General features: G+C 48.3%; 1 long non-coding RNA gene across 4 annotated transcripts in view; it reads right to left on the bottom strand.

Annotated features, from left to right (window-relative positions):
• The window catches only part of LOC146203690 (uncharacterized), a 371705-nt gene that overhangs the window by 167988 nt on the left and 185364 nt on the right, over window positions 1-18353 (bottom strand). Inside the window, exons 4-5 of one of the 4 annotated variants that reach the window (XR_014703902.1) lie at window positions 16046-16206; window positions 13611-15201 (exon numbers count right to left, since the gene is read on the bottom strand). The exons of 2 other annotated variants lie outside the window; for them this stretch is intronic. This is a non-coding gene — a long non-coding RNA (uncharacterized LOC146203690). Of the gene's footprint in view, window positions 1-13610; window positions 15202-16045; window positions 16207-18353 lie in introns of those variants that run through there. One more of the 4 variants, XR_014703901.1, reaches the window with a different exon arrangement.

The raw sequence follows: 18353 nt of genomic DNA, 5'->3' as shown, positions 1-18353 counted from the left end.
ACCGGAAAAGTAGAAATGTAGGCTTGAAAATCAATATGCAGAAGACTAAGGTAATGTTCAACAGCCTCGGAAAGGAACAGCAGTTTACATTAGGTAGCGAAGTACTGGAAGTAGTAGGCGAATATATCTACTTAGGACAGGTAGTAACCGCAGATCCGGACCATGAAAAAGAAATAACAAGAAGAATAAGATTGGGATGGAGCGCATTTGGTAAGCACTCACAGATTATGACTAGCAGCTTACCGGTATCGCTAAAGAGGAAAGTATATAACAGTTGCATCTTACCTGTACTCACCTATGGGGCTGAAACGTGGAGGCTAACCAAGAGAGTTCTGCTTAAGTTGAGGACAACCCAGAGGGCCATGGAACGAAAAATGGTAGGGGTAACATTAAGAGACAGGAAGCGTGCAGAGTGGGTCAGAGAAATAACTCAGGTTACCGACATTCTAGTGGAAATTAAGAAGAAGAAATGGACATGGGCAGGACATGTAGTGCGAAGAGAGGATAACCGATGGTCGCCGAGGGTAACAAACTGGATTCCAAGGGAAGGAAAGCGTAGCAGGGGGCGGCAGAAAGTTAGGTGGGCGGATGAGATTAAGAAGTTCGCAGGGGTCAAGTGGATGCAGCTAGCACAGAACCGGGTTAAATGGAGAAATATGGGAGAGGCCTTCGCCCTGCAGTGGGTATAATCAGGCTGATGATGATGATGATGATGACTCTCGCAGTACTCCTTAACATGTGTGCCCAACAACTGCGGGCGCAGTAAGTCGATCATGCACACGCGCGCATGCACTCTTGAATTTTCCCGCCTTGGAAGGAGGCAGAAGCGCTGCGGATTGGCTCAGTAGCTTTGCGACTTCAAGTCGCGTCGCAAGAAATCGGTCAGCGAGCGACTCCATGGCGACTCTCTCAAACGGGTCGCTGGCGACTCGTTCGGGTCGCCCCCTCCGTGACGAATCGCGTCGCGCGACCCCCACGAGTCGCCAGTGTGAACCAGCCATAAAGGCTGGTTCACACTAGCTACTCGCGGAGGTCGCGCGGCTCGATTCGTCACGGTGGGGGCGACCCGCAACAAGCGCCGATCGACTGCCAGTGTTCACATCGGCATGCGACTCGCTTCACGACAACCCCTTTTGAACGAAGAGCAGACTTTCGCGCCTTCACGGACTTTGCTACAGCTCTAGTGGTAGATCAATTCGGACTCATTTCGGGTATGAATATGTGCATGCAATTATCAGCGAGGAAGTAGATCTTATGGTTATGCCCATGTTTAGCGCTGTTTCGACAGTCAAAAGCGGTCTAGTTCAACGAAGACGGAAACGACGGTGGTGTGCGCGCTGTTGTTTGCGGTCTCGCGCAATAGCAGATCACGAAATCACCTCATGCCAGAGCGTCGAGCACATGATAAAGAGTACGAGTTGCAAACCCGAATTAGTACGTTTCACTCTCGCAGTGATCCTTGACATGTGTGCCCAACAACAGCGGGCGCAGTAATTCATGCACATGCGTGCGTGCACACTTGAATTTTCCCGCCCAAGGAAGAAGGCAGAAGCACTGCGGGTTGTCTGAGGAGTTCTGCGACTTCAAGTCGCGTCGCTAGAAATCGGTCAGGGAGCGACTCTCTCAAAGTACCTGAAACGGGTCGCTGGCGACTCGTTCGGGTCTCCCCCTCCGTGACTAATCGCCCCCTCCATGACGAATCGTGTCGCGCGACCTCCGCGAGTCGCCAGTGTGAACCACTGGTGGGAGAACGCGCGCGGCGTGCCGCCAGCGGCAGGACGCCCGCGCGGCAGAGCGGCCACATCTAGGGCAACGTTACTAGATCATTTCCAGTTCTCAAACTCCGCTATTCTGTCACCCACCCTTTTTAACCTTGCAATGGCTCCCCCATCTCGTACTTTAGCGTCTATGCCAAACCTAAAACACACATTCTATGCAGACGACCTTACTCTTTGGTGCACTTCTGGGTCTCCTGGAGCAGTAGAGGAGACCCTACAGCAAGGTATCGATGCAGTCGTTAGTTACCTTGATAAAGTAGGGCTATCTCCCGCACCTGAAAAATCCGAATTGCTGCTGATTGCAAAAACTTGCTATCAGCGCCAACATAACCAGCTGATCAATCTCACAATGGTAGGTCACCCCATCCCTCGTGTATCATCCTGCCGGATCCTCGGACTTCATATCCATGAGTCAACCAATCAGGCCAATGTATCTACAACTGTTAAAGTTTGCAATCAGCTTACGCATCTAGTTCGCCGCATAGTCAATAAGCACGCCGGGCTACGAGAGGGTCAAGTCAGGCAGCTTGTCCACGCATTAGCACTTAGCAAAATTTTATATACGATTCCTTACCTTACACTAACTTGTCGCCAAAGACATCAGATTGAGGTTGCGCTTCACATATTGTACAAGGCCGCCCTTAACGTCCCTGTACATACGTCCACGGAGCGCCTATACTCTACGGGGCTGTTCTTGCCCCTGGGAGACCTCATACAACATCGCGACCGGCAAATGGCACGTCTTTCTAGCACCAAACAAGGACATTGGATACTACAGCAGGTTGCACTCAAACCTATAGACCTCCCTATAATTACCCTTCCTTCTTCGCTCCCGGATAACCTCAGAATAATCCCCATTCCAAAAAACGTTGCACCCGACACTAACACAGGCAGACGTTCCGCTCGCGTTTCCAACCATGTTCCCCCGACAGATTCCACGATCATCTACACAGATGCATCACGAACTAACGTCGGAGCGGCTGCTTACTCAATTCAGAGCTGTAGCGATGTAGTGAAGCGTACCCTCGGTCCTTACATAGATCCTTCTCCTACAGCGACTCTCGAGACCCTACCAATAGTTACCAGTATTCAAGACCTCGCACAAGCACCCCCTAACCCTTCAGGATATACCATATACACTGATTCAATACAAGCTATACGCGCCATTCACACGGGTCGCATTCCTGAAGAACTACACGATGATCTACACAGAGCTCTTACCAAACTACGTCCCCACACTGTAACACTGAGGTGGATTCCTGGTCACGCTGGAATCCCAGGCAATGAGGTAGTGCATCGCCTCGCCCGCGAACTTCAACACCGGGCGCCTGGGATTCCCTGGCCTTATCCACCAACGTGGGACACTACTCTTCACTACAAAAAAGAAATCAACGTTCACTACGACAACATTAGAGAAACACTCCGTACACTTCCTCTTCCTGATAAATCTCTCACTACCACGCAAATCCGCATTCTTAGACGCATACAACTAAATGCACTGCTTACTCTTGCCCGATCTTTTCTATACAGAATCATACATTCCCCTGTATGCCCAAATTGCCCAGAACACTATGCAAACTTGGACCATTGCATCTTTTCATGCCCTGTCGCCCTCCAATCTCCTCACTTTCCACACCCTCCTCCCCCAACGTGGCGGGCTTGGTTAGCCACTGACCAGCTGCAAGATCAGTTGGCTTTGGTGACCATGGCCCAGGACATTCTTAACGCTTAATGCAATGCGTTAAATAAAGTTGTTTCCTCCTCCCTCCTCCTCCCCCTCCGTGGCGGCCGTCGATGCGTGGCCCCGTTTCGTTTCCGCTCGCCAGCCCGACGCGCTGAGCAGCGCAACGCGAAGCGCGTGCGGCTTGCCTGGAAAATCGCGTAGTGTGCCTTAAAAAAATTGTGGCATTGCGTTGCTCATATTTTTGCTACTCATTAGGGCTCTATTCAGATATTGGGAAGAGGCTATAATTGAGCGGAATGAACTCGAGAAAGCAAGAGCGGCGAAGCTGCCTAGAACAATATTTCACTGCCGCTCTTTGCGTACGGTAATTGCTGAAAACGAAAATAAGCAAAGCAAACTGCTTCTTCCAGTGGCTTAAGCGCATTTATTGCGAGGCACAAAGGACGCACAAACACACAATTGGTCAACAACGCTTTACAAAAGACGAGCTTTCTTACTCGCGATGGCGACTTTCTCACTGGTTTCTAGGCGGCGATTCACATCCCTCACGTAAAAGTGCATTCGCGTTACAATAAAAAAATACAAGAGTTGACACGTGAACGTGGGCTTGTGCTGATCACAACCCAGCCGTGTTAGACTACAGTCATCCAACTCATCCAAGACCTTCCAAAATAAGTCGCCACAAAGACCTTCCTCATCAAGTGAAAGTGAAATTGCCTCATTTGCAACTCTTATAAAGTGCAGCATCTTCCTGCTGGGATGCCTCAGGGTTCCTTCTTTGAAGCTCCGATATGTGGTCAAATATGCATCGGAACCTACCACTGGAGTTGCTGAACTTATGTCCTGCAGACACAACTGGCAGTCTGTGCGCTTGCTGACTTTATATACTACGTATCCAGCTAAGTAGTATACAACACTGTCCTCTACAGAACCTCTGTAGTAGCTGTGTTCATCATTCGTTTGTTCAGGAAGGAACAATGGAAACGAAGTAATTTCTAACAGCCTAGCCTCAATTTCACTTTGCAAGCTAGCTCTGTTCGAGCGATATGCCTTTCCAGCGCTCTTCAATGTTGCTTCCACACCTACAAGTACCGCATTTGACTCCCCTTGAACACTTCCACGCAGTGCTGTTTTGATGGGTGTGTACAAACTCAGCAGGCGAAATATCTGCGAGAAATTCACGACAGTAGGATGGGATTCATCACCTCCAAATGAACGTGCCAGGCCAAAATGCCGCTGAAAACGAAAACAAGCATTATATATAGTAAGTATAGCGCACCTCTGTAACATTAAAGGCAAACTGAAACAAAGCTATTCTATTACCTCCAACGGGTCCTGTTAAGCTTGGCGGTCAATATGTAAAATGCGCCCTTGTCGAAGAGGTAACTGATAATGTCTAGCGTCGACGACAATGTGACACGTAGGGACTCCGTTTTTATTTGTGAGGCAAACAGCTTCGTGCCCTTTTCGACTGCGTTTTTCTCAGTCGTGTTCAAGAGTTGCAAGAACTGCTTGGTGACCTGAAAAAATATTGCGTGAGTAGGTAAGTAAACCATGAAGTCGAGCGACGGCATGTCAAGCGTTAGCTCCGGGAAGATGAGATGCTTGCCTGTATCTATCCAGAATGGCGCCTGATTCCTCTCGATGGAAGCTTGATGTTGAGCGCATCAAAGACATCGTTGAGCATCCGTGTGAAGGTTTCCGTGCCTTCAGAGTCTTCCAAACCAGCGACTTTCGCTTCCCTGTACATCCGTATCCCAAAAGATGTTCCACAGCTAAAGAGCTGTAAAAAATGTTATTTTCAGATACTAATATAGAAAAAAAAAAAAACAGCACGTTCTGCAAAAGGCATGGTTTACCCGTGTGGCAAGTCTGACACTCATTTTAAGCATGTTATTAGGGGCAACATGTGCTTTGGTCAGCTTCGGCACAACCAGTACATGCTTATCTTTCTCTGTTTCATACAGGGTGACATAATGATTAAAATTGATGCGCAGGTCACCTGCCTGAAAGTAACAGAATCAAACTGTGAAACTGCACTGAAAATTTGCACATGATTTTTTTTTACCATTCCATATGTGTGTTTCCGGAGGTGATTTCGTATACACTTGATAATGTGGGGAACATCACATATGAAGTAAATGTTTTGTGATGGCTCCCATGGATGCTCAATAAAGTGCTGAGGGGCTTCTAGTCTTCCCGACACTCCAAATTGGCTCCACATAGATCTGTCGTTCCCTGCACCGTCACTGATCACAGCCAGCACTGACGCATTGTTCTTGTGCAGTTCCAGGATAGCACTCATGAGAAGTTCTGCAAGGACTTTTCCGGGAGCTGCTCCTTTTGTCGCAAAGCTTGCCACTGGCTGCACCCAGTTTTCAAACAGGGGCACAAACATCAGCACCAATGCGTGGTCGGCAAGTTGGTTTGTGCTCGGTGCTGTAATTTCACCATAGTCGACAAAACCATCCATTTTACACGAGGCCTTATTGAAGGAAATGCCCTGCTTTAACTTCACCTCGTCGAGTAGCAATACTCCGAGCCGTCTCAAGTGGCTCTTGTTGAAGAAATGGGCGTTGATGCTGTTGAGGGCTACTTGGTTAAAGCCATACTTGCATGGGATTCCTTTTATAATTTAGCGAAGGCGAGCCTTTGATGGGAGTGGTAGCAGCTGCATGTGCGCAATCAAAGTATATGCCTTCGGGCTTGAGATCTGCAGTAGCAGGCATGCCATCAGCCAGTCGGCATCATACCGCCTTCCATGTTTGGACTTTGCCTTGACTGCCATGAAAGCTGTCTTGAAGGCTAGCTGCTGCCTGGTTGGAAGGACGCGAAGAGTGCTGTCAATTGTCTCTTCTGTGATTTCACTAAGCTTCCTCTTCATTAAAACAAGTTCTTTCAGCTTTTCCCGCCTTAATGTAGCACGAATTACTTTGCGACGCATTGACTTTAAGCAAGGCTTCTGCTTCTTCTTCCCATCTTTGTACTGCTTTGTCCACTGCGAAAAAAGCTTGTCCAACGTGCGGCATTGAGCAAATGTAGCGTTAAGGCTCAATACAGTACACGTGTTGCACCTCCACGTTTCGCCTTCCTTCCTTGCTACCACTGACGATGAGATTTTGGGGTACTTTTTAGCTGCCGCCGGACAAGCCCGGCACCCACTACAACGTGCTGTTCTCTACGTTAGCTGCGCCTAGTAACACGTTGGCGCCAAAAACAACGTTGAGCTGCGATTTGCCGGCCACGGCCGGTCTGGAGGCACGCGCACGCGCTTTGAAAAGAGCGCGCGCCGCTGCATTCAGTCCGGCCGTGGTCGGGCAAACGGCATCGCGCGCGCCCCGCGCGGAGCGCAACGAAGAAGCGTCAGGCGGCGCGCCGGAGTTTGAGAACTGGAAAAGTATCTAGTAACGTTGAGCCTAACACCGTCTTTGTCAACCAAATGCCCAAGCACAACGATCTGGCGTTCACCGAAGCGGCACTTAGAGTTCAGCACGAGACCCGCTTTCTCCATGCAGTTAAAGGCCAACTCCGGAGGTTTTTTGACATTCGAATATTCTAGTAAAAATTTCACTGTAGGTTCTTCTCTCCATCCTGACTCATTCTACAAAATTTGGGCACCGCACGATAATCAGTTCGCGCGCAACACGACTTTAAAATATGCCGTTTTCATGGCTTGAGTTGAGACTATTTCTGCGGGCAACACTGAGTTTCTGACGTCACAAACAGTATACTGGCTGCAATGTCCACTTCCCGCGTGATTATAAAATCGGGAGGATTATACTGAACTACCTCAAGACATTTTATGCAGTACGTCATGATTTCCATACTTGATTTTCACCATCCAATGCACGTACGTGTTTTTCTAATACTGAGTGTGACGTCACCATTTCATCAACTGGGACGCCGTTTCTGGCTGGGAAAACAGTTTCGGTTTCGATTTGCGGCTTTTCCCTTTCAAAAATGCTCCTAATTGGAATTTCGAGAAACGGTTTTTTTGTGTTGAGGTCAGGACGCGCCGAGAAATGTAATTCAACCAAAAACACAAAATGATGAAAAACTCACCGAAGTTGCCCTTTAAGGACCACAGCTAAACGGCTGTTATGCTCGGCGAAGGTCCTCCCGAAAATCACTAAGTCATCTAGGTAACACATGCAAATTTGCCACTTCAGTCCACGCAAAAGAGTGTCCATAAATCTTTCAAAGGTAGCCGGAGCGTTGAATAGGCCGAAAGGCATCACGTAAATTCATATAACCCATCGGGAGTCACGAATGCCGTCTTCTCCTTGTCTTTCGGATGCATCGGTATCTGCCAGTATCCGGACCATAAATCAACAGATGAAAAGTAGGAAGCTGAATGGAGGCAGTCAACAGCATCAACACGCGGGAGCGGGTAAGCATCCTTCTTGCTGACAGTATTGAGGCGGCGATAGTCGACACAAAATCGCCAGGTGCCATCTTTTTTTTTTTTTTTTTTTTTTTTCACGAGAATCACAGGGGCGGCCCATGGGCTAGATGATTCCTGAATAATTCCTCTTTGCATCATATCACGGACCTGTTCGTCATTTATTTTACGTTCTGAAGGTGAAACCACGGCCGTTCAATGGAGGCGCGGCCGTGGTGAAACACGGTATGGTGTCTGTCTATTTGGGTGTGCAGATCCAGTGTTGATCATGTGGTGGGTGCGGGAAGGCGGAATCGGTGGTGGCTGATCTCGAGCAAAGTCGAACACGTCCGCATGTTTCATAAGAACCTCCATCAATATTCGCCGATCGTTGGTAGGTAGCGATTCATTTATCATGGACTGAAACTGGGAATCGGCATGACCAGGACGTCTAGTTGAACGAGCAACGCTGTCACTGAACGCGGCGATGTGCATAGAAAGGCGTTCTTCTTCAAAGTGGGTGAGTTTCAAACCACGCGGCAATACGGTAGGTTCGTTGGTATGGTTGACAGTCCAAAGCGTGGCACGGCCCTCGTTCACTCGAACAACGCTGCGGGGCACCAACACACTCTTTTTGGCACCGGAAAGGGAAGCGGGTTCCACCAGAGCGTCGAAGGCATTGGGAGCCGCGCCCGAGGACACAACTGGGACGAAGATGGCGGACATCGCCGGAACGATCGACGGTATCCTCGAAGACAGAAAACACTTGGACAAGCCCGCGGCCATTCTTCTATGAGGGCCGATCGAAGGCTGAGGCTTATTGATATCTCGCCACTGTTGAAGTCGAGAGTTGCGCCACACAGCTAGCTATAAAAAGTCAACTCCTAGAATAACGTCGTGCGTAGAGCGAGGGAGCACCGTAAATTCAGTTCTAAACTCGTGTCCAGCGACCGCTACATTTACATAAGAAATACCAAGCGGAACCAGCGATTCTCCCCCTACACCTCGAAATATGAGTTATATCCCAACCAAACATAATTCGAAGTGTCCAAAGGTACGTCCGATGTATCCATTCGAATCTCGTAAAGATACAGCGGACGTCGATATACATGGCTCATGGCTATATGCACGTCGAACGCCACATTCCGCTTGCTACGCGTGAATGAATCTGCCGCGCGACTCTCGATGAGGTGCTACGAAGAGTTCATCCGTTCTAACATAGATCACGGTCTTCACTCAGGATTGTGTACGGCAAGCATCGCTGTCACGCACATATATCTGCAAGCGATGCGAGGTATACTGCACCAGCTCCACCAGCTTGCATATCGAGATACGCACATTCACGAGCAGCTTTCGCTTCGCACTAAACTATCACCTCGATCTGCCCGTAATGCAAGCGAGCTATTCCTAACATTTACGCTGTCTTGGGTCCTGCATCGACCTCCGAAGATCTGGCGCCGGCACAACTCACACACCATCGCCGTGCAGAACATTCGGCAGTCCAAAGTATATGTGAAATGGCATTATGCTCGTTCCTCGCATGCAGACAGAGGAAACAGGATGTTTCTAGTTAAATTCTTCGTTTAAATTCTACCCCAGAGTCGTGGAAGAAGACATGCCGAATCTACTAGAGGCCTGCACTGCTACTGCGGCGAGCTGCACATCGACTCGTCGGGGTGAGGACCTACTGCACCGCAATACATGAGTGCACAACCGAAAAGCCGGAAGCACGAACGATCCGAATTCCCTATGAACAGCAATTTTCTTTGGTATTTAGGGGAAGACTAGACTAAAATGCCCAGCCTGCATCTTTTTATCGTCGTTGAATTTTGCGTACATGTAGTTTAAACCCCCGCATGCTCGAGGCTAGCGTGACCCGACTGAACGGCCGCGCAGCTTTGAAATGAGCGGGAGATATGCATGTGTCGCCGGACTTATATGTACGCGGTAGAAATGCGTGCTGCACATTTCGTTGCAGAAGCTGACTCTTGGAATTTAGCAGAGTGTGTCATGCAGGTGATCGTTGCTATAACCACGCATCCATGTTCCCACGGCTGGCCTACCCCGAGGCACATGAATGTTCAACCATGGACGTATCAATGATCGAAGAGAGGACGGATTTTCATAATATTGGGCGCGAAATTGATAGCTACCAGTGCTTAGTGTTAGAGAAATTCTGCCTTGACCATGCACAATTCAGTGTTTCAGGTGTGGTCAGTAGCTATAAGTTTGAACAGTTCGCCTTTCAAGTCAGCGGCGCCAGCGATGGACCGGAGGAGCGATTTTCTACGCTACACCGCTGTCTTGCTAGAAAGCCTACCTAGGCGACGTTTGACATTCAGCTGCTTTTTGTGAGCCCCGTAATTGAATGCAACGCCTTCAGGGACGCGTTAAATGTTAAAAAATGTGTTCTCTTCGACAGTTTCACTCCAGGCTGTCAAAGCAGGCGGACGTTGATAAAGCAGTTGAGCATTCCAGTCGAAACCAAACATCCGCACATCTTTAGAGATCTGTAAAATCGCCTTCAGTTTTTAAAATCATTAGAATAGGTCACTTTCCAATTGCTGGGACATAGACCCTCATGATAACGCTGTCACGTGAATAAGGACCACACCAGACCGAAAGCTTGTATCATATAACATGGCTGACCAAGGTATACCTTACAGCGTTGTGTTGATTTTTATGGTTCATAAGCGACTAATACTGCCATGCACCAAGAACAAGGTTTAATGTATTTATTTTGTGCGTAATGACTAAAATGTTCTTTAGGATGTAGCTTGTTTAGGAACATTTTAAGAAACCAAAAATGCAGGAAATTTGCACGTCTCTCCTAGGATCATGCTGGGATGGGAAGAGATCTGTTGCAAATTGTACAAAATGTTTTCCTCTTATTTTCTCTACTCTGGTGCACGTGTAAGTAAGATATGGTTTATTGTTAGTTCATTTCCACACTCCTTGCATATTGGTTTGTCCTCTTTCATAATATGAAGCTGTGTGTGAGGTATGGGTATCTGTTTTGTGAAGATGACCTAAAATGTCCTCATTGTTTTGTTTTTGATGCCTGCACGATTTCCATTCCTCGATGACAGGTTCTACAAAGTATACTATAGTTTATTTCAATGTTTCAAAAATTCTGCCATTTCACTCTCACTTTTCTTTGTATAAGCTTCTTAATATCTTCATGCAGCATATTTACCCTCTGTAATTAAGCATTGTGGCAAGGTAACCTGGTTATTTCTTTTCATCACCTTTCAAGACAGCTGTCCTGATTTCGTAAAGGGTAGGGTTTCTGACGACAGGAACTCCTTGGAAGTCATAGAAATAAATGAGGTCCACAATCATGAGCTATCTAGGATATGCATATACATGTCCATCGCTCAGTGGAATGGTGTCAGGACTCAGTACGCTGTTAGAACAGGTCTTGTGGTAACAACCATTGTCTGAGGTGGTCCTTTAATGGGCATTGAAATGCCATGTAACTGCAGGTACTGACAGATCTCTTGATCATGTTATGTGATGATGCCATCCTTGCATAGGTATACATTTCAGAATCTGCAGTGCACCACTTCACCATTTGCAACCAGTTTGTGTGAAAATGTATTTTTCATGCATGTTAACCAGTATTTAACAGATGGACCCTGTGCACAAGCCAAAAGTGCCAAGAGCCAAATGTCACGAGGCCACACGACATGTCAGGAGCTGTTAAGTCAGGCTTGCAAAGTTATATTTGAAATATGTTCCGAGATGTTTCAGCTCCGATTAAGAAAGGCTACTCCTAGGCAATGGAGGTATGTTTGTACAGTTTGGTTAACGTGAGGCTTACAGAGGTCTATGCCAGGTTGTCTATCACATAACAGGGCAGCCTACGACCGTATGCTAATGAGTATGTCTGACATAACAGACACGAATTAAGGAATTATAGTAATTAAGTTTGTAGCAAAGAGCATGTAAATTAACGGGAAACCACAGTGGGATCTGCAGACAAGAGCCATTAACGCTGGCGCATCATACCCTTACAGGTGGAGATTAGGAGTCTCCCTAATTTTTTGTCTGCTCAAAGCTTGTCATTTTCTTCGTTCTTCCAGGTGAGGAAGATGTGAAAATGATAGCATCGAGAATGCCAGAGACCATCGTTAGCAAGGATGCTGGTCCCTACGCTGATGCTGGTCCCAACAATGTAAAAAAGAATTTCAGAAAAGATGGGTGACTAGTAATGCTGGCAACAGCTGAAGCTAAGTGGAAAAGCATGAAATTGAAATGCAACGTATGCAGAGATATGTTGCAAGACGACCAGTCTGTGGTGTGCAACATCTGTCTCCGTGAATTTCATCAAGTGATTGGCCAAAGCAGATGGGGCTTGTGGTTTTGTGATAAGTGCAGTGTAGTAGCATAGATGCAACCTTGCCCATTAACAATTAGAGTGCAGTAAGTGCATTGTTTTGTTTTTGTAAGATGTTCATAGTTTTCATGCAAACATTATGAAAAATTTCTTCCTAGAGAATGTTTGCTGAAATGTGAATATAATGTGCAATAAAACTAGTGTTTTCTTGCTATTTACTTTTCCTTGTATACATCAGTTCTGTTAAAGAAACCACATGCTAGAAGGAAATGTAATGGCATGCATTGTGATACTTGGCCCCGTTGTGCTGGCTCGGTAGTTAGAGTGCTCGGCTGCTGAACACATAGATGCAGATTTGGCTCCAGCCACAGCAGGGGCATTTCAATAGAGGCGAAACAATAGGCCGTCATGCACCGTGTGGTGTCAGTGCATGTAAAAGAACCCAGGTGGTCGAAATTATACTGGAGCCCTCAACTATTGTGTTCCTCATACCCGTAGTTGTTTTGGGATTCTAAACCAGATATTATATATCACATCATACTCTGAGTAAGATGCTATATATGGTCAGTTAATCATACACTAAATGACCAATTTTTTTCTGCATGGTACAGCAGCTGTTGTACAATTTTATTTTAGCCTTCATGAAGAATATCACACTGGCTCCACATGGCCTTCTGTCGACCCTTGATATGTATCACAATCACACACCCAAGTATGTATTTGTCTAAGGGCATATCTATGCATGCAAGAAGGAGACCGTTACTTTCCATTTGTCAGAACTGAAATGCGTGATCCACATCATTCCTGTAATTCAACTACTTGCTATTGAACTGTTCAGCATTGATGCAAATTCTAAGAACTGCAATTAGCAAATTAATCCAAGCAGGAAACCATGCCAAGAACTACTTCAGTTTCATCTTTAACAACTGTTTGAGAACTAAAATTTGCCAAATGTTGCAAAACATAGATGAGAGGTTACAAAATCTAAAAAACAACATCCTACCTGTGGCATGTAGGGTTTCACATCCTAAAGTGACATGTGTAGCTATGAAGAATACTATAGTGGAGAGCTCCAGATTAATTTGACTGCCCGGGCTTTGTACTTTGTGTTATCTCGCAGGAAACAGATGCATTTGCATTTCACCAGCAGCAAAGTGCGACTGCCATCACTGGCATTAAACATCACGACCTTGGGGCAAGTAGCCGAACGTGCCGCTGAGATGTCGCAGCGTGTACGCACGTGCTATACACGTCAACCTTTCTAGCATTAAAGCTGTTACATGCATGGCAGATATTCATGTTCAGCTTTGGACTGACAAGTTTAAAAGCGTACCATTTGTGTTTGTCTAGCATGAAAAACAAAGGAAACTAAGGAAAAACGAAAAAAAATTAACATAATATATTGAAGAAGCACTAGTCATTAACACATAAAGCATATTCGTTCCTTTATTAATGATAAAGTGGCCTTCAACAATAGTACAAAGCCTGAACATTTAAAAAGGTGCTGTGCCAGGCAGCTATTTTACAGAAACCTGAACCATTTCACCTGTAGCAATGAGCATCTCGGCGGTGTGGGCTGGGCACTTATTTTTCGGTCCACTCCAACATGCGAAAACTGCATCATGTGCATTCCCATTTTCCGAGTTTTGAGCTCTGCAGTGCAGTCTGATAACAAATTGTCGACGACTTATTTTCGTCTGACTGTTGCACAGCGCGTGTAAATAAATTACCAATGCACCTAATAAACACAGTCATGCACGTGGAACATCGCCGATCATAAACGGACACACTGATGTACGTCCAGACATCAGCGCACTCATCACAGCACTCTAGTAGGACGTAATCCGTACATCGCAGCATCTCACGGTAAGCACAAACCACACCTCCAGTTGTACAACAAACACGAATGATGCGATGCTTGGGCTAGAGACACGCAGGCGGTACCCAGCTTTTCAGCGCCGCTTGTATAAGTATGTAGAGCTTGCAGCACCAAACCTCAATGCGAACAGAAAGTGGTGCGTTACGTGACGCATCTCATCACAGATAGAAGTGAGAAAACTTTGAAGAATCAAAACTACATAACTACATAATGACCATCGTAGACGTTAATCCACATGATAACGAGGACCAAATGAGCGGGCGTGCGGGCCGCGGGCTGGCCGTCAACACCGCGATTACATGCGCTTGTGCTCTGGTCATGCTTGCCACCCTGCCGCGGTCCAACTCACGTAAACCTATCATCATGCCATCACGTAGTATATCACCCATTCTAGGCGCTATTCTTTGTAATTTCCCATTTCACGCATGGTATGTAGTAGATACTTCTTGCACCTCGCACACCTCGTACCAACTTCGATTTGACTACATATGACTACCAAGTTGTTGCTACAACCACATCTGGGGGATCTCGGATCCATCCGGCTTTCCCAACAGATCCCAAGCGACCCGTCAGATGAACCCCACCGATCGGGTCCGTCCGCCGTACCTCTGAAAAATATTTCCCGGATCCGTCCGACGTATCCCGAAGAAAAACGCACCGGGTCCGTCGGACGTACCTTTAAGACCATTGATCGGGTCCGTCCGACGTAGCTTTAGCCACAGGCAACATAATTTTGCAGCCGAGACGGTTCTTAAAATCTAAGCTCATCACGGAAACTGTAGCACCCGTATCCACTAAGGCCATAACACGAACACCATCCACTAACACTTCCAAGCGATTCTTCAGCATAACGACCGGTAGAGAAATTGGCAATATCGATGACCTGGCGACTGCACCTCCATCGGCCGTACACGCTAGTTTGCCGGTGGCGGAGAAGAACGGCGGGGAGAAGGCGAACATCGGGAGCGGCGGGCAGGAGGAGTCAGGCATGCGATCCGAAACTGGCGAGTCGTTGCGTGGTGGTACGTAGTGGTAGGAGCCCGAAGGAGGGGGATAGGCCAGGTCACGGACTTCTGGACTCACGGTACAACGGCGATTTGACCATTGGCGCTGGTAGCGTAGTTCCAGCGGCGGCAGAATCTGGATATGTGGCCAAGCATACCACAGCGGTAACAGACGGGTGGTTCACGAGCACGGTCTAAATAATAGCCCTCGGTAACAGGATCGAAGCGATCAGCTAAGTCCAGCCGCTGGGGTTGATGCGGAGCAGGTGGCGCCCTGTAGATGGGAACGAGCTAGGGGAGCAGGGCCATATGAGTCGTTTCGGTGGTCACGGACGGGAGGAGGAGCGGTAGAACCCCAAGAAGAGCGCTGGATGGGAGCTGCCTGCAGGCAGCAGCTATCACAGGGGATTGCACTGCGGTTCACATCTTGATGGCGGGAGAGCTTATCACGGACAATTTCGCAAATCATATCGGCCAAATGTGAAGGCTCATGTGAATACTCATGAGAATCCACACTTGCAATAGTGGTCACGTTAGGCAGATGGCCGAATTTCGGAGTTATGCGACGCAGCTTTAAAGTTTCTAACGTACGACAGTGCTTGATCACGGCCGTGGGAGAATCTAAGTTTTCTTTTGTAATTAAAAAGTTATATACATCCACTGCGATGCCCTTTAAGAGGTGGCCAACTCTGTCTTCGTCAGACATGCTCGGATTCACCACTTTGCAGAGTTTTAGGACTTCTTAATTCTATGTACATTGTGCATGCTTCAACAGGCACTTGGGCTCGCTGGAATAAAGTCTGCTCAGCGCATTTCCGTTTTGCCGTGGTATCTCCGAAACAATTTCGAATCTCCTATTCAAAACGATTCCAGCACGTTAGGGACGCTTCATGGTTCTCAAACCATGTTAGGGCTGTGGAGTCCAAGAAAAAAACATTTGCCAGCATTACAGTGGCATCCCAGCGATTGTACTTGCTCACCCGCTGGTAATTGGTGAGCCACTCGTCCACGTCTTCACCAGCCTTGGCAGAAAGGGTCCGCGGCTCACGGTAATGCTGCCATGCAGGTGCCGCTGGACCTCTGCCGTGCGTCGCCGTTCTGGATTATTGTGGCGGTCAAAGGGGGAAGCTCAGTGAGTCGTCTGCTCGAACGAGGTAGAGAGGAATCCGTGGTGATCATTGCAGCACCTTCCACCACACTGTTAAGGTTTATTTACAGAGTGATTCTGCACCTTAGCCTGGTGCGCTAACAAACATATGGTGAGCTTCCTCTTCTTTACCTCTATTCTAGAGAGCCTCTTTTTCGCACTTACTTGTCTTCTGTGTGCATGCCTGACAATATATATATATATATATATATATATATATATATATATATATATATATATATTGATACAAACTATAGTCGACGATGAAGCGGAGACAATCAGTGGCTAGTTGACGTAGACGATGAAGTGGTTGCTAGTTGGCGTAGACGACGAAGTTGGTTGCCTGGAACCGCGCTCAGACCGCTGCTCGGACCGCTCTCGGACTTCGGCAGTCTTCTAGGCTCAGGGCGTTGCCTGGACGTTTGGCTCAATTCCTGGGCGAGGGCATGGCTTATCACTGAATAGTCTGCACTGGTGTCAAGTAATGCGATCGTGTTAGTTCCATCAAGTGTCACGCACAAATCAGAAGTATGCCCGTCGGATGCTGTCGCTACCCTGCCCCTGTGAGAAATCAGCGTATCGGTGTATCGGCAGCGGAGGATCTTCAATTTTTTCGACAGCAGCGGCCCTGCCTCCGGAGACCGCTGGAATTAGTTTTCCCGGTGTGGACTTTGAGAACACCACTCAGTATTGCTGGGGTCTCTGCGAGGGCTTGGGGAACGGTACCGCAGCGCAGATGACAATCCTGAGTCATAGCGCCTGTACCTCCCAGGCCTCTGACTGGCCGACAGATGAGCTTCTCTTTCGAGCGGCCGTTCGCCGTTCCGTGGACAGGGCGCATCGGGTGTGAAGCCGCGAAGTCCCACTCGGCGATACGGGCATGCACGGTAAAGGTGGGCGGCCTCCCCGCAGCGGTAGCAGATTGGCCTGCGGTCCAGCGTACGCCACACGTTCGACTTGCGAGGACGTGTAACAGGCACCACAGCTTGAGCCGATACATCATACGGACTGATGTGACTAACCACCGGTGTCGGGTCAATAGGACCACAGGCAGCTGCTTGAGGTGCAACGAACGCGTACGTTCGTTTGTCGTCGACCCGTGGAGGCATGGTAGCGACAGGATCGTAGGCAGCTGCCTGAGGAACAACGGATGTGTGCGTGGGCATTTCATTGCCGCGCTGCAGTACGTTGGTGACTGGGAATTCACGAGCAGCCTGGCGTACTTCATCTCTGACGACTTCGGTCAGCGAGGTCACTGGCGCACTCTGAGACAGACGGAAACGCTGGAGTTCCTCTCGAACAACCGACCGAATGAGGTCACGTAAGGCGTCCGCACCGCCTCCATGGCACGACGAAAAAACATCTGGGGCCAGGCTGCTGACATCTCGGTTGTACTGCCGGGCCCGTTGTTGTAGCATCGTTTCCATGGTCGTTGCTTCCGCGAGAAATTCAGCAACGGTACGCGGTGGACTGCGAACGACGCCCGCAAATAGCTCCTGCTTAACTCCACGCATGAGGTGGCGAAGCTTCGTCTCCTCTTTCATATTGGGGTCTGCGCGCTGGAAAAGATGGGTCATGTCTTCACAGAACATGCGTACACTTTCATTTGGCCGCTGGTTTCTGGACTGAAGTGCAGCTTCAGCTTTCTCGCGGCGATCGGCGTTGGGGAAGGTGGTCAGAAGTTCATGGCAAAATGCTTGCCAGGTGGTAAGGGCGCCCTCATGGTTTTCGAACCACGTACGTGCAGACTCTTCTAGGGCGAAGTAAACATTATTGAGCTTTCGCCCGTCACTCCAGCCGTTGTACCGAGCCACTCGCTCGAAGGTAGCCAGCCAATCCTCAGCGTCTTCGAAGACATCGCCGTGAAAAGATGGTGGTGTTCGCGGCGGGTGGCAAAGGATCGGAGCTGGGAGCCTGGGATCAGTGGCCATGTCGAGGTGGCTCGAGAGTTGTGGCTGCGTGATCCTCATAGGGGTGGAAAGGGGCCCAACCTCAGGCGACTGTCCGCGGAGGCGGCGACTGAGTCGCTGGTGGACCGGAGTCAGATCCGTCGTGAAGCGTGTAAACGTGGGAAAACGCACCCAGCACCTCCACCAGACTGTAACGGGTATTGAGCCAAATGTCCAGGCAACGCCCTGAGC

The sequence above is a fragment of the Amblyomma maculatum genome, chromosome 1 (genome assembly GCF_055883805.1).
Source record: "Amblyomma maculatum isolate TAMU_Amacu chromosome 1, ASM5588380v1, whole genome shotgun sequence".
In the NCBI taxonomy this organism is placed as follows: domain Eukaryota; kingdom Metazoa; phylum Arthropoda; class Arachnida; order Ixodida; family Ixodidae; genus Amblyomma; species Amblyomma maculatum.
This window is presented reverse-complemented; position numbering and strand designations above follow the sequence as displayed.